Source organism: Bufo bufo, chromosome 5, assembly GCF_905171765.1.
Source record: "Bufo bufo chromosome 5, aBufBuf1.1, whole genome shotgun sequence".
Classification (NCBI taxonomy): domain Eukaryota; kingdom Metazoa; phylum Chordata; class Amphibia; order Anura; family Bufonidae; genus Bufo; species Bufo bufo.
In genome coordinates, this window is record NC_053393.1 from 362,805,336 (window position 1) to 362,822,251 (window position 16,916).

At 44.5% G+C, this 16,916-nt stretch overlaps 1 protein-coding gene across 3 annotated transcripts in view; it reads left to right on the forward strand.

Annotated features, from left to right (window-relative positions):
- The first annotated feature begins 14,436 nt into the window (after positions 1-14,436).
- Positions 14,437-16,916, forward strand: part of MSANTD3 (Myb/SANT DNA binding domain containing 3) — a 52,932-nt gene continuing 50,452 nt past the window's right edge. For all 3 annotated transcript variants that reach the window (XM_040432702.1, XM_040432703.1, XM_040432700.1), the window contains exon 1: positions 14,437-14,896. The gene's annotated coding sequence lies outside the window, so the exon portion shown is untranslated. The remainder of the gene's footprint in view (positions 14,897-16,916) is intronic.

Below are 16,916 nucleotides of genomic sequence, written 5' to 3' on the forward strand. Positions count from 1 at the left end.
CTCACTAGTGGTCACAAGCGCTATCTAAAAGCTATAATTTACCCCAATGAATAGAGGTGTCAAAATCGTCTCTTGGAACGTCAAGGGACTTAGGGCCCCCAATAAACGCCGGCTGATTCTGAAACCTCAAACAACTGGGAGCAGATATTGCTCTTTTGAAAGAGACCCATCTCTCAGCTGAAGACTTTGTGAGGATGAAGAGGTATTGGGTAGGGGAAGTATATGGATCGGGGGCAGTAGGGAGGAAGGCAGGCGTGCTGACACTGCTAAAAAAGGGATTACCCTACAAAGTAAGCAGGGAAGGGTTTCCAAATTACAACTAACGGACGGGGGAAGAGATATCAGTATTTTCAATGTTTATGGCCCAAATGAGTATGATGGACCTTTTTTTAGTGCATTAGCTAGCGATATTTCCAAAGACCCGACGAAACTGAGGATACTTGCGGGTGACATGAACGCTGTAGTGGACGAAGAGGAGGATAGGAAGAGGGGTCCTGGGAGGGAAGGGAAAAAAGGAAACATAGATAACAGATTAACACAACTCTTGACTGATACAGATCTGATAGACTTGTGGAGGATCCGAAACCCAGAAGGGAAGGAATATACACACTACTCACATGCCCACCAATCGTGGTCACGGCTGGACTATATATTATGTGTCAAGTCTGGGTCAGTACACTTTTCAGATCCACACATAGAGGATATGATCATTTCAGATCACTCCCCGGTGACGATTACTTTAAAAAGAGATGCTCCCCGAGGAACTGACTTCCTTTGGCGGTTCCCAACCGCTCTATTTAAAGATGAGGAATTCAAAAATTTCCTAAGGGGCTGGTGGTTAGAATATGAACAAGACAACAAGGACATAGATAACCACCAGTTGCTATGGGATGCGGGAAAGTCGGTAATAAGGGGACGGATTATGGCACACATGTTCGGTAAGCGTAAAAGGATAAAGGAAAAGATAAGTCAGCTGAGCAGTGATCTAAAACGGGCCTATACTTCCTTTCAATCCACTCCTAACCATGACTCTCGTATTAAATGGCAAAATGCCAAAGCAGATTATGAGGCTTGGCTCAAAAAGTGGGATAACCTTGCAATAACGAGATGGGAAGCACATCTATACCGTTATGGCAACAAAGCAGGCAGATTACTAGCTAGGTTAGCAAAAGGGCAGAGATTGACCTCTACCATTCAATCCCTTAAAAGAAAAAAAAATGGGAAAAAGACTTCACACCCGGAAGAGATAAACAAAATTCTGAGAGAATTCTATGCGGACTTATACACAGCCAATTCTTTTCAGAGAGGGGGTGGTAGAGACTGGCTAAGTAAACTCCCACTGACGAAACTTTCTGATGAAGACAGAGAGATGCTAAATGCCCCGATCTCCACGGAGATAGTCACAGCATATATTAAAAACCTAACTTTGGAGAAGGCTCCAGGACCCAACGGGTTTAGCGGGGAATTCTTCAGAATCCTGGCCCAGGATATTGCCCCGACCCTCTCACAGATCTATACAGGCTACATGAGAGGGGAGCCGATTCTATTACAAACCAACACGGCTTACATTAAAGTCCTCCCAAAGCCTGGAAGAGATCCCACTAATCCAGCTTCATACAGTCCAATCTCTCTCATCAATGTCGATCTTAAAATCATATCTAAAATCCTGGCAGATAGACTATCAAATTTGCTACCTAAACTAATATCGCCAGCTCAAGTGGGTTTTATTCAGGGTAGAGCGGCAGTGATGAATATACGAAAAGACAGCATTGGATGAAGTCAAACTACGGCCTGCCTCCCACCCGTTCCCAGCCATAATTACCATTGATGCAGAAAAAGCATTTGATAACGTGGACTGGGGATGGATGGGAGAGGTGCTGGATAAAATGGGCTTCTCAGGCCCATTTAGAAGCTTCCTTAATGGAATCTACTCGGGCCCGCAAGCCAGAGTCTCTACGCCAGGATATATCTCTAACCCCATACCTCTGGGAAAGGGGACGAGGCAGGGTGGCCCACTCTCCCCGCTCCTTTTTAACCTGGCACTGGAACCTTTTTCCAGACAGCTTGAGAGGGACGAAGGCCTGGAGGGAATTAAAATTGGTAAATTAGGCAGAAAAGTAATTAAGCATGCACTTTTTGCAGATGACCTGCTGGTGTTTTTAGAAAACCCACACAGAGACATCCGCCATTTGTTTGCATTACTGGAAGAGTTTGGCTCCATTTCGGGGTTTAAAGTTAACACAGATAAATCGGAACTATTGTTTATTGGTTCCCAGTCGCCGAAACATCACACACGGCCTTTAGGAATACCCTTACAGATTGCTTCCCGATCTATAAAGTATCTAGGAATTAACATCGGCAACACCTCTGACTCCTTATACACACTAAATTACCCACCGTTAATTAAACAAATCCTTGCAGATGTTAAAAGATGGATGAATCTTCCACTAACCCTGGGAGGGAGAAGTCAGCTTTTGAAAATGATGTGCGTGGCTAAACTCCTCTATCCCATGCAGACGATCCCTATCCTACTCAAGCATAAGGACATTAGAGCATTGGAAAGGGCGTTCAGATCATTTCTGTGGGTGGGAAAAAAAGTCCAGAATTTCCCTAGCTAAGCTCCAATTACCAAAAAACTTAGGGGGAATGAAGTTCCCAGACATGAGAGCCTATAATTTAGCGAGTCTTCTAAGACACAGTGTAGATTGGATATTGAGAACAAACTACTACACTAATACAGCCTTAGAAGAACTAGTTGCCCCTTGGTCTTTGTCGGCACTGTTACACACTAAATACTGTGCCATTCCCCCAGAGGTTAAAACGAGCCTCTTAATAAAAGATACTATAGCGAGCTGGAAAGCAACGCGTAAGTTTTTACTACCCTTCACTCTATCTAAATATATGAATCTATGGGGTCATCCAGAATTCCCGGCAGGAGTAGAGGCTAAACACTTAAAAAAATGGAGAGAGCTGGGGATTAGTAATGTGAGAGATCTGTGGGACGCACAAAAAGGAAGTTACCTTACTTACATGGAATTTAAGGACAGGTTTCCAATACTACCAAACCAACATTTACTGGCATACTTACAGGCCAAAGAATTTCTAACGAAACGGGTGTTAAACCTAGCAAGGGAAATGGGAATGAATGACTTCGATCTACTAATGGGCCAGGGACTCAGGAAAAAATCGCTGTCAGAGTTATATTGGGGAATAAGTGATATGAAGCAGAGACAAGTAGCTGAAAGCCTTTTTTCACAATGGGGGAAGGAATTTCCGTCAGTAGATATAAGACAGACCATTCTGAAAGGGTGGGATACAATTAGAAAGATGACACCAAATGAGGGATGGAGGGAGACGTATTTCAGGATGATACATAAGGCCATATATGGCTTCCGTTTTGCCTCTCGGACACCTCACCCAGACAGGCTCACGGAGTGTCCCAAATGCCACGAAGGTGGTACAGATCTTTACCATGGCATATGGTCTTGCCCGGAGACGAAAAAATTCTGGGCACTGGTCATATTTCAAATTAAGCGTCACCTAAAAGTTGAAATCCCATACACCACAGAGCTATTTCAGGTGGCCCCTGAGAGGCAGAAGCTAACCCCGCTTATGCATCTCCTGTTACTAGCGGCTAAGAGGTGTCTTTTTAGAGAATGGCTCAGACCCATAGTACCTTCAATGAACAGTGTTTTCATACACACAAAGACATGTTTTCTGAGAGGGCGGAAGCAGAACAATATAAAGGAAAATGTATTGAAACTTTCTTCAACAGATGGTAAGTATTCATAAAAATAGCCCTAAGCAAAGAAGAATTAATAGAAACAATGAAGCCATTTATCCACTCGGAGTGGTACCTGAAAAGGAAAATACTAAACACTCTAGAGAAGTTACAGATAGACTGATTAGCGGAAAAGGGTAAATTCTTAGATATTAGGGGTTATGATTAATTGTTTCAATGACCACGAAGTGAGGGGGGGGGGGGGGGAGTTCAGGGACGTTTTGTATTGTTTATGGTTGATTAATAAAGAAAAAAGCAGATAATGTCATCACCATAATGCATAACACAAATGTGCGGGCTTGTACTAATGATGCATTTATTGTTTATACGATTCACTATGTATAACATCTGTATCATGCACAGTTTACTTGTGGAACAGTGGACACCTGCACTGAAAAGAAAAGAATTCTTAATCTCAATAAAGATTATATAAAAATAAAATAAAAGAAACGCTGACCCATGCGAAGCAGGACAAGAGCTAGAACAAGAAATGGAACTTACAATCAACGAGCCAGTAGAACCCACTGAACAACAAGAAATCAGAAGATCCTCTCGGATGACAAAAGGGATACCACCCCGCAGGTTATCATACGCTGCTAAAACACATCAAACACAGGAGACAATATCCTGGGAAGACATAGAAACTTTGCCGATAAGGGAAGCCGATCAGTGGAGAAAAGCAGCTGAAGAAGAAATAGAATCACTTCAAGAAAATAAAACTTGGTCACTAACAGAACTCACTCCTGGTCGCAAAACTATCGGAAGCAAATGGACTTTTAAAGTGAAATACGATGTAGAAGGAAATATCTATAGATACAAAGCAAGATTAATTGCGAAGGGATACTCCTAGAAATTTGGAGAAGATTACGATGAGACATTTGCTCCAATTGTGAAACATTTCACCATCTAAAAGAAACAGGTCACACCTTTGAAGACAGTCAAGTACGTGTTTTGGATAAGGAGGCCGATTGGTACAAACGAGGTGTGAAGGAGGCTATCTATGTAAAAATGTGGAAGCCAAGCTTGAATAGAGGCAGGGGGGGGGGGGGTTAAACATCTATTGTCTGCCACATACAATGCTGTCTTGACACCTTTTTCTGGGAGGTCATTATCACCTACTGACTCCAATTAGGATAATAGAATCAACACCTTTGACCCCATGCTGGGTATAATGACCTCTGACCCCATGCTGGGTATAATTACCAGATGTTGATTCAGTTACATATTTATTCCCAGAGAATTCTTGTACAGTCACTCAGAATTCAGAAAGCTCGTTGGAAGAACGAGTGAAACGTTTTCAAGAAATCTACAGTAAGTCCAGTTGCCTTGATTTATTCTTTACAGATATACCATGACCGGGATAAATGAGAACCTTCACAGACATTCCACCATAAGAACACTCCTTAGCATTGCTGCCGGAAAGGGAATGCAAGTGAAGCACCTACTGTAAACGTCAAAACTGCTTTTCTGTATGGAGACATCAAGGAGGATCTATACATGGAACAGCCACCAGGATTTGAGAAGGAAAAGAACCTTGTATGCAAACTGCAAAAGAGCATCTATGGGCTCAAGCAAGCGGCGAGAGTGTGGAATGAAAAAGTGAACAAAATACTCACAAAAGAAGGATTCTCAAGAAAAGCAGATCCATATCTGTATTCAAAGAACAAAGAGAACAAATGGACATACATCCTAATTTTTGTTAATGACATCTTGACATGTTTTAAACAAGAAGGGGACTATGACCAAATAGTTCACAAACTGAAACAAAATTTTCAAATTAAAGAGTTGGGGAACATTACTCACTACCTAGGAATTCAAATAGAGCGGGAAGAGAATGGAAGCTATCTTCTTAACCAAAGTCAGAAAATTACAGAAATATTAGAACTGTTTCACATGCAAGATGCACAGGAAGTGAGAACACCAATGGAACCAGATTATCCGAAAAACAATGGAACAGAAAACTTGTTACCTAACAATGATTATTACTGCAGGGCAATCGTAAAATTGCTATACATCGCCACCGTAACAAGACCAGACATCGCCGTAGCAGTGGGAATACTTTGCAGGAAAGTCGCAACACTGTGCCACTGCGACTGGAACACAGTAAAGAGTGTAATGCAGTACCTAAAGGGAACAAATCTGATGAAGCTGCGACTTCCAACATTGTCAAACCCAAAACGGATTGGATATGTGGACGCCGATTGGGCTGGAGACACCACTGACTGCAAATATACAAGTGGTTACATCTTCCAGTATGGACAAGAAAAAAATAAGCTGGTCTAATTGGAAACAAGTGACTGTTGCATTCTCTTTAACTGAAGCGGAATACATAGCAGCAGAACATACATGTCAAGAAGCCATTTGGATTCGTCAACTTCTACTAGACATGGGACTGAATATGTCACAACCCACACCCATCTTTGAAGACAATCAGGGATGCATAAAACTTACACACTCTGAGAAGATTAACCCAAGAACCAAGCACATTGATGTAAAATATCATCTGCTCAGGGAAATGCAAGAACAAGGAGTTATCGACATCCAGTACTGTCCATCAGAGGCGATGACTGCAGACGCACTCACTAAACCTTTGGAAAGGGAACGTCATTGTTTACTACAAAAGAGACTGAATGTCGTATAATTATGCACATGCCGTTAAGAAGGGGTGTTGGGGATGCAACAGCATGTATCATATACAGTATTGTGTAATAATATCACTTGACCAGTAGATGGCACTGTATGTTTAGGTTACCAGTTGTGTATATCTGTAAAAACTTGTTGGTTTTCTCTTTATACCAAGATGGCTGCTGTTACAGTTTGCTGAAATGGCTTGTATGCTTGGAACTTAATACACACAAGTAAACCAAGTTCTGCCTCATCACAAGCTTCTTGTGTCTTCTCTAACCCACAACCAACAAGGTGAAGACAATTCCTTTCCCCCTCTGACTCTGCCGGTAACCCTGTCGTTAGGAGATGTTTGATTCACAGAGATGGCGCTCCTGGATTCCGGAGCAGCAGGGAATTTCCTGCAACTAGGCCTAGTGGATCATAATCAGATTCCTGTTTGATGCCTGCAGAGTCCTCTAACGGTATCGTCTGTGGATGGAAGGGCTCTATCTGAGTCCATACAGTTAATCACTGAACCTGTATAATTACAGGTGTGAGCGCTTCATACTGAAGAGATTTCGTTCCTGGTTCTCTCAAATCTTTGTCATCTTCTCCTCCTGGAACTTCCATGGCTTTGTGTTCATGAACCAGTTCTTGACTGGAGGTCCGGATAGGTGCTTCGTTGGCGAGCCTTTCTTTGATAAGAAGGAGGCTGAGACATTACCTCCACACAGACCCTATGATTGTCCTATTAATCTGGTTCCTGGTTCTTTGCCTCCCCGTGGTTGTATTTATCCCCGGTCACCAGCAGAGACACAAGCAATCTTGACGACATTCTAATCTTCTCCTCAGATTTGGTCTCCCACTGGAAACAGGTTTGACTGGTCCTAAAAAGGCTTCGAGAGAATAATCTGTACGTCAAATTTGAATAATGTATTTTTGAACAATCCCCGCTGCCATTTCTTAGATACATGGTGGGACCTCTACTTAATAACATCTAATACTGGCCTGCAGATGGATCCTGAGAAGCTGTCCGTGATTTTGAAGTGGCCTTGTCCTTCTGGTCTAAGGAAATTCAACGTTTTCTGGGGTTCGCCAACTACTACCACCAGTTTGTGCCACACTTCTCTTCTTTGACATCTCCCATCTCAGCCTTGACCCGCAAAGGGGCGAATCCCAAGAGTTACACAAATGAGGCTGAATCAGCCTTTTAAGCCTTGAAGCAGGCCTTCTCTACGTCTCCAGTACTCTATCATTCTGATGCCAGTAAGCAATTTTTTCTGGAAGTGGATGCATCGTCTATTGGAGCTGGGGCGGTCTTTCACAAAAGTCTTCCTAGGGTAAGATGACAACCTGTGGCTTCTTCCCCAGGGCCTTTTCCGCTCCTGAGTGCAACTACTCAATTGGGGATAGAGTTTCTGGCCATCAAGATGGCATTGGAGGTATGGCGGTACCTTCTGGAGGGAGCCAGTCATCCTGTGGTGATCTATACCGACCACAAGAACCTCACCTATCTGCAGTCTATGCAGAGACTTAATCCTTGACAAGCTAGATCGTCCCTGTTCTTTGCCCGTTTTGATTTCCTTCTTTACTTTCGTGCTGCAAACAAGAACATCAAAGCAGATGCTCTCTCGAGATCCTTTGATTCTATCGACCAAGAGGAGGAGCCCCAACATATCGATCCCGCTAAAATCTCTGTCTGCCCTGTAAAGCTATCCAAAATCCCATCTGGAAAGACTTTTGTTAAAGAGTCTCTGTCACGGCTGAGGATGGGGAAAACCCTCAGCCGTGCGATGTCAGGAGATGGTAGGTCGCTGCTTGGCCAGGACCACAGAATTAGGGAGCAGGTCACCTCCTAACGCATCCCTAATCTGACCCCGACTCCTAGCTGCATGAGCCGACCTTGATGGTAGGAGGGCTCATGCTCCGGAACCTCGGATCCCTACTGACCCTCCGCTGATCCCTGAACTAGGAGCTGGGTAGACCACCTGTTCCTCCTGGATGCGGAGAAACAGGAGTCTAAACTGGCCGAGCTGCAAGGGGATATAAACATAAACAGACTATGGATATGCCAGGAGAGTGAAAGACTTCCACCCCTACCTGCCACAGACACACTGACTGGATCCCTGGACACAAGTGCTGAAGTCCACACACAGACAAAAGGACACAGCACACATAAACACACAGGAAGCCAGAACCATAGCTGCAATAATAACAGACACCACATAAACTTAACATCACATTTATGACCACAAGGGTGGCCCTCACTGGCAGATGGTATAAAGTAGGAGGACGACTCCAGCAGACCATGGCTGAAGTACCCCTCTGACTACTGCTCTCAGCAGAGGCTATATAGGCCCAAATAGCCACACCCCCACGCAGACACACCCAGTGTTCACACACACAGAAGGGAGTTAACCCTTACTAGACCAGGCAAGGGAAAACAGCCACATACAGGGGAAGTGTACAAACCCTTATCACACTGCAGCTGTTACCACAGGCAACGACATGCGTGGCAACCATGTCCTGGGAGTCAGCCAGAAGGCCGAGACACTGCCACCACATGTACAGAATACAACACGTTACCTCGGGCAGCCACAAGTGAAGGGAAACTATCACAGTGCACACACCCAAACTTCGTGCACACCAAACATATAAAAAGGCACACCTACAAAGACAGGTTGCCAGGTGCAACCGCATGCAGATTGCAGCAAGCTGCCAAGCACAAACATGTTGCCAGCGGCAACCACATGTGAGGCAACAATCCAGCCGCCCTCACCATGTGATTGACAAAAACCAAACCGCAGGCAACTGCATGCGGATCAGGAGTCACGACCATAACCATGGTCGTGACAGTCTCTCAGAAAGAAGGTCTTACTATAGGGCCATTCATCTAAAGTGGCGGGTCATGCCAGTCAGCGAAAGACCTTCAGATTCATCGTGCAGCAGTACTGGTGGCCGTCCATGCGACAAGGCATCCAACTGTTAGCCTAGCGGTCCGTGCCAGCGCTGCTGCCCCTACCCACGGGCACCGGGTTCCCTCTTTCCCTCCTGCTGCCATGCGTGGGCAGCAGGTAGCTTAACTGTTGTATCTGTGCTCCATGCCAGAGCTTACTTCCTTCTTGAGTCCTGTACTGTGGGCTTGTATGGATGTGTCTCTGATCCCTTCTGAGGCAGCACATACACGCCTTCTATCTCCCCAGCCTATGGCTGGATTGCAGGAAGTATTTAAAGTCGCTTCATAATTGCAATGCAAAGTTTTTTTTAGCCATAGCCATAGATCAAGCCGAAGCCGTGTGGAATGACTGTACAACACATTCTGTTTGTGACTTGTCGTAAACCGAGAGGCAGCATGTGTGGTCTAAACATCTCACTATGACCTGCAGCATCTCTTGTCCCCCATCAAGCACATCTGGGATGTCATTGGTCACCAATTGCAAAGGGAGGTGCCAGAAGTGGATCTTAATGATTTGTGTGCCTAAGTGCATTCAGCATGGCAGAACAGTCCCCAGACATTTCCCACCAAAGCATTTACTTCTGCGTGTGGCATTCATACTCATTACTGAATAAATTGAGATATTTAAAATATTTTGTTTCCAGTTTTCCATCATTTGCATATCAATAACATGTCTGTTGATCCTGCAATTTCCATAATTCCACAACTTTTTCTTCTTAGTGTTGAAATTTCATTGTTGAAGAGTGTATTTGGCAGTAACATTGTATAACACAAGTCATAGATTGTACACTCTTGTGAGCAGGGTCCTCATTCTTGTTTTAAATATTGATTTGTTGCATCAAAAGGGGCCTAAATGTCTGTGATAAGAACATAGTCCTGCCACTTTACAAATCACTAGGCAGACCACACACGGAGTACTGCGTACAGTTCTGGGCTCCTGTGAACAAGACAGACATAGCAGAGGTGGACTACAGTACCCAGAAAGATTATCAAAATTAGGGTTATTCAGTTGGGAAAAAAGATAACTATGGGGCGATCTAATAACTATGTATAAATATATCAGGGGTCAGTACAGAGATCTATCCCATCATCTATTTATCCCCAGGACTGTGACGAGGGGACATCCTCTGCGTCTGGAGGAAAGAAGGTTTGTACACAAACATAGAAGAGGATTCTTTACGCTAAGAGCAGTGAGACTATGGAACTCTCTGCCTGAGGAGGTGGTGATGGTGAGTACAATAAAGGAATTCAAGAGGGACCTGGATGTATTTCTGGAGTGTAATAATATTACAGGTTATAGTTATTAGATTTCTGGAGAAGGGTCGTTGATTCAGGGAGTATTCTGATTGTCTGATCGGAGTCAGGAATTTCTTCCCCTTACATGAGAAAAATTGGCTTCTACCTCACAGGTTTTTTTTTTGCCTTCCTCTGGATCAACTTGCAGGATAACAGGCCGAACTGGATGGACAGATGTCTATTTTCAGCCTAACAAACTATGATTAGTTTCTCACTATGTAATGTTTGATTTTGCTTGTATATGTATCCACTAGTTGTATGCTGCGGAATATGTTGGCGATATATACTCGTAAATAAAGGTTATTAATCATGTTTATAGGTAGGAACATATGGAGGAAACACAAATCTAAGGCCAGGCAAACACATAAGATAGCTGTTGGATGAATGCTGGATCCACTTAACACATGCCTGTTCGGCTTGGCCAAGCGAGCATGTGTTCTCAGTAGAAAGAAAAGCAGGAAGCTTCTGCCAGGCTTATCTCACCAAGATCGGTGGGTTCAGATAACAAACTTCTTGTTCACATCAGCACTATTTATTTCCACTCTTCTGCTTCGTTATAGGAGCAGAAGAGAGGAATAAACAGAAATGCCGGAACCTATCAGATCCCATTGACTATAATGGGATCCATTTGGTTTCCATTCTAGACAACAATATTTTGTGGAGAAAAAAAGTCCTGCATGCAGGACTTTTCCCTCCCATATTTTTGACGAACTCTGTCATGGAGGCCCCAAACAGAACCTCCAACGCAGATGTGGACATACCCTAATACCCATGGCAGTATTATTGACGCTGCAGCAAATTCAGATAACATTTTATTTGCAAATTGGATTTTAAACCCCCTAGAACCAAGTCAATTTTGGTAGTAACATTTTTTATATTCTAAAAGCTTTACTTTTTTTTTTTTTTTCGTTGTCATAGCCATATGAGGGCTTGTTTTCTGTGGAACAAGGACCTTCTATCTTCATTCAGCAGGACCTGCGCTGACGTCACCGCGCTCACCACGTGGTGAGCACGATCACGTCATCAAAGGTCCTTTTGCAGGTCCTCAAAGAAGAAGAAAGAAGACGATGCCGGCTGCACGATCAAGAGGATGCGGTGAGTTAATTTATTTATTTTTTTAACCCCTCAAGCAACATTTTACTAAGCATTCTGTATTAAGAATGCTATTATTTTCCCTTATAACCATGTTATAAGGGAAAATAATAACATCTACACAACACCTAACCCAAACCCAAACTTCAGTGAAGAAGTCCGGGTTCGGGTCTGGGTACCACATTCAGTTTTTTATCACGTGCGTGCAAAACGCATTGCACCTGCGCCATAGAAACTGAACAATGCAATGCAATCAAAACTGACTTAAATTGTGTGTGCACTCGCGCGGGTTTCCCGGGATGCATCCGAAGCAAATCCGGGACGCCCGTCTGAAAGAGGCCTTAAGGGTAATGTGTCACCAGGTCTATGCTGCATTATCTGGTGACAGAGACCCTGATTCAAATGCAAGATCACTAACTTTTTCCCTAACTTCTAGCTTTTTTTTCCCGTTTACGCTCCGTTTTTTGCGTTCTGTATACGGAACCATTCATTTCAATGGATCAGCAAAAAAAAAACGGAAGGTACTCCGTATGCCTTCCGTTTCCGTATTTCCGTTCAAAGATAGAACATGTCCTATTATTGTCCGCATAACGGACAAGGATAGTACTGTTTTATCAGGGGCCAGCTGTTCCGTTCCGCAAAAAACGGAATGCACACGGATGTCATCCGTATTTTTTGCGGACCGCAAAATACTGAAAAAGCCATACGGTCGTGTGCAAGAGGCCTAAGGCACATGCATGTGTATTCATAAACAGCAATTTCCTCTTGGATTTTTGTGTGGAATTCTCTGCATTTGCTACTTACTGATTTTGTTGCTGTATTTCCAGATCTCACCCTTTGTATTGGTGAAATCTGCACAAGCGTGACATGCTGTGGATGTAAAAAGCCGCACAGCATATATAGAAAATATATGCAAACTGTACATCAGATTTGTCAAAACTCATTCACTTTGCTGATACTGTATTACACAGCATTTTCTTTCTGCAGGCAAAAACCACACATATTCTGCAACATGTGTAGTTAGCCCTAGAGTACATGGAAGAGATGCAAGCAAGACCTCATGCACACAGCCGTTGTCGGCCATGGCCCGTATTGCGGCCCGCAAACAGCGGGTCAGCAATATGCGGGCACCGGCCGTGTGCTCCCCACATCACTTGAATGGGTCCGTAATCAGACTCTGCGGTGTGGAACGGAGGCACGGAACCCCACGGAAGCACTACGGACTCTAAAGAGACTGGAATCCCTGCACCACGGACATAGCAATGGTGTACAGTTTGCCAGGCAACATTGAAAAGTGCACATTTGGAGGAAGAAACTGGCTGGAAGGTCAGGGGCTTTGGCAGGATGAAGGTAAAATCGATTAGGGTGGGTTCACATCACGTTTTATGCCTCTGTTTAAAGTATCCATTACATTATCCATTTTTTTTTACAGTGGAACTCCATGGTGAACGGATGCCACTGTTTGGCATCAGATTAATGTATACGTTTTTTGTATACATTAAAAGGTTGGGAAAAACGTGATGTAAACGCAGCCTAAATGACATACATTACAAACATGATTTTTAAGGCATTTGTAACAGCTTTAAAGGGAACCTGTCACCTGCACTGGGGGCAGGATAGATTAGTGACAAAGCCACTGATTTAGCAGCCGGTTACTTCCCTAATGGCAGTTAGTACTTTTAGAGTACGACCTGCCAAACCCTGCACACCAGCACTGTGAGGGAGATGAGGCCCATGAGGCTCTCAGCCTCCGGATGATGAGGATGCACAATAGGTACATGCCTGGTTGTTCCCATAGACCAGCAACCTTCGGCACTCCAGCTGCTGTGAAACTACAACTCCCAGCAGGCGTACTAGCTCTGCTCTTCTCAGAACTCTCATAGAAATGAACGGAGCATGCTGGGAATTGTAGTTTCACAACAGCTGGAGTGACGAAGGTTGCTGACCCCTACCATAGACTTTCAACAAATATCTGGAGCTAGAATGTTTTTTCAGCAAAAACTGCAGTGTAAAAAAAAAAACGAAATATGCAAAACAGCGGAAACCCTCCCCAAAACACCTATGTGTGTTTACAGCCTTATGATTCATTCAAGTTTTTTTTATTTAGAAAATAAATAATATACAATCTGTAGAAAAAGACGTTTTACGCCGGTCTGTGATATCCCCATGAGCTGCCAGAGGCTGCGCTTATTTTATAACAAGGCTCATGCCTCGTGCGTTTTTTGCAGTGTTTCTTACCTGGTGTTTTTCCTTAGATGATGTGAAAATAGATTAAAAAAACCACTAAGGTCGCCTGCACACATTGCAGAATACGTGCAGTTTTTCCACGTGGACTCCCGTGCGGAAAAACTGCAGCATAGCACAGTTCCAGCAAGGTGTATGACATTACACAAATATCATGTACACTTTGCAGATTTTTTCCGTGCACAAAATTGACCGGTCATGTGGATTTCCAAACCTGCGGCATGTCATTCACGTTTACCGTTTTAGCTGCGGAATTCACCCTTTTCAATGAAGGGTGAGATCTGCGGCAAAACCGCATCTAATGCGCAATAATTTTGGTACAGACATGTGCGTGCAAATCCACACGAAAATGTGTGCGGATCTTATGCCCGTGTTCAGGTCACCTAAAATCGACCCAATTAAGAAAAATTCAAAAGTTTTGTGTGCCATGGGTTTCATATTTCATATCTCTTAGATTGCCAGTGGGGGTCCTCTCCAGCGTCTGGGTGTTCTAGATGTGGGATTTCTAGGAGATGTGCTGCCCCTCCACTATGGAGCACTGACTCCACCACATCCCTGCACTCCCCTCCAGCTCATCCAGTCCGCCTCTTCCACTCCGCAGCTGGCAGCACTGGGAGGAAGGCCTTTTGCATGCACTCAGGTTGAAGAGCCTCAAATGGCAGGGAAATTATCTGGCTCTGGAGGAAGGGCTGCTTTTGTCCTTTGTTCTGATCAGGAGCAGCCATAACAATTCCAGAGCGGGCCAGGCGCGACATTAACGACGGCGACCAGTGTGAGACTAATGGTGAGCAGCCCCCGGAGCGTCTCCTTTCAGGGGGCAGCAGAGGCTCTTTGTCCGGGCAAGGCTTAGACTGACGGCCCCAAGCAGCCAGCTTCTCGCCGGGCCGAGGAGGACACGCTCAGACCAGTCCCGATGCTTGGTAGGATTTACACCCTGTGAATATTGCTGCTAGTTTTCTAATGAATTGTTTATAGCCCCTGTCACTTCCCTCCACCCTTTCCCGGGCATTCTCCTCCCACTCTACCTCTTTTTTACGGCATTGCACCCCTCCTCCCTTATTTCCCATCCCCGTCTATTGATTCTCATGCATGTGACTGAAGCTGGCAGGCGGCGCAGCTACAGGGCACAATTAGGGCACTGGTGTGTGGCAGGGTCAGGCGTTGCCTTCTCTTCCACTCTGTCGCCATGTTCCCAGTGACCTTTTTCGCAGTCCTGGGTGTTTTTGAACTTGCCCTGGTTGCTATGGTGACATCATCTCCTTCTACTTCGGAATGGGCTGATTTTCCCAATAGCATTGTTCCTGCTGATCAGTTATAGTGCATTGCCTGCATCCCTCTCTTCTATCTGGATAGTCCGCCATGACATGGAGTCTATTGTATGGCCAGGTAATCTCTGTCAGAATAACAGACACTGCTGGCATTTTCCTAAGACCCATTTTGAGGAAAGAAATGCAGGATATAATAAAAATAAAAAATCTGAAAAATCCATGTATGCTAAATCTTTAGAAACTTTTGTTTAGAAAAACACTAGAAAGGTCCTATCCAGAGTATTATTGCAGTCTCCTTAGTGACGACGCACATTTTAATTTTTTTCATCATTGCCTTCCAAGACCTATAACTTTTTTTTATTTTTTCATCAATATACCTGTATGAGGGCTTATTTTTGCAGGACATTGATTAAAGCCAGCTATGTAGCCTAAACCCCCTTTGTTTACGTCAGTAAAAAGGCGTATTTGTGGTCACTAAGGGGTTAAAGCAGGGGTGTTCAACCTACAGCCTGGGGGCCACATGTGGCCCCCAAACCCCTGGATACAAAAGTGCATGTCTGTGTGTGGCTGCCTGCATGTACAGTCGTGGCCAAAAGTTTTGAGAATTACATAAATATTGGAAATGGGAAAAGTTGCTGCTTAAGTTTTTATAATAGCAATTTGCATATACTCCAGAATGTTATGAAGAGTGATCAGATGAATTGCATAGTCCTTCTTTGCCATGAAAATTAACTTAATCCCAAAAAAACCTTTCCACTGCATTTCATTGCTGTCATTAACCACCTCCGGACCGCCTAACGCAGGATCGCGTTCCGGAGGTGGCAGCGCTGCGCACAGTCACGCATATACGCGTCATCTCGCGAGACGCGAGATTTCCTGTGAACGCGCGCACACAGGCGCGCGCGCTCACAGGAACGGAAGGTAAGAGAGTTGATCTCCAGCCTGCCAGCGGCGATCGTTCGCTGGCAGGCTGGAGATGTGTTTTTTTTAACCCCTAACAGGTATATTAGACGCTGTTTTGATAACAGCGTCTAATATACCTGCTACCTGGTCCTCTGGTGGTCCCCTTTGTTTGGATCGACCACCAGAGGACACAGGTAGCTCAGTAAAGTAGCACCAAGCACCACTACACTACACTACACCCCCCCCCCATCACTTATTAACCCCTTATTAGCCCCTGATCACCCCTAATCACCCCTGATCACCCCATATAGACTCCCTGATCACCCCCCTGTCATTGATTACCCCCCTGTCATTGATCAACCCCCTGTAAAGCTCCATTCAGACGTCCGCATGATTTTTACGGATCCACTGATAGATGGATCGGATCCGCAAAACGCATCCGGACGTCTGAATGAAGCCTTACAGGGGCGTGATCAATGACTGTGGTGATCACCCCATATAGACTCCCTGATCACCCCCCTGTCATTGATTACCCCCCTGTCATTGATCACCCCCCTGTAAAGCTCCATTCAGATGTCCGCATGATTTTTACGGATGCACTGATACATGGATCGGATCCGCAAAACGCATCCGGTCGTCTGAATGAAGCCTTACAGGGGCATGATCAATGACTGTGGTGATCACCCCCCTGTCATTGATTACCCCCCTGTAAAGCTCCATTCAGATGTCCGCATGATTTTTACGGATGCACTGATAGATGGATCGGATC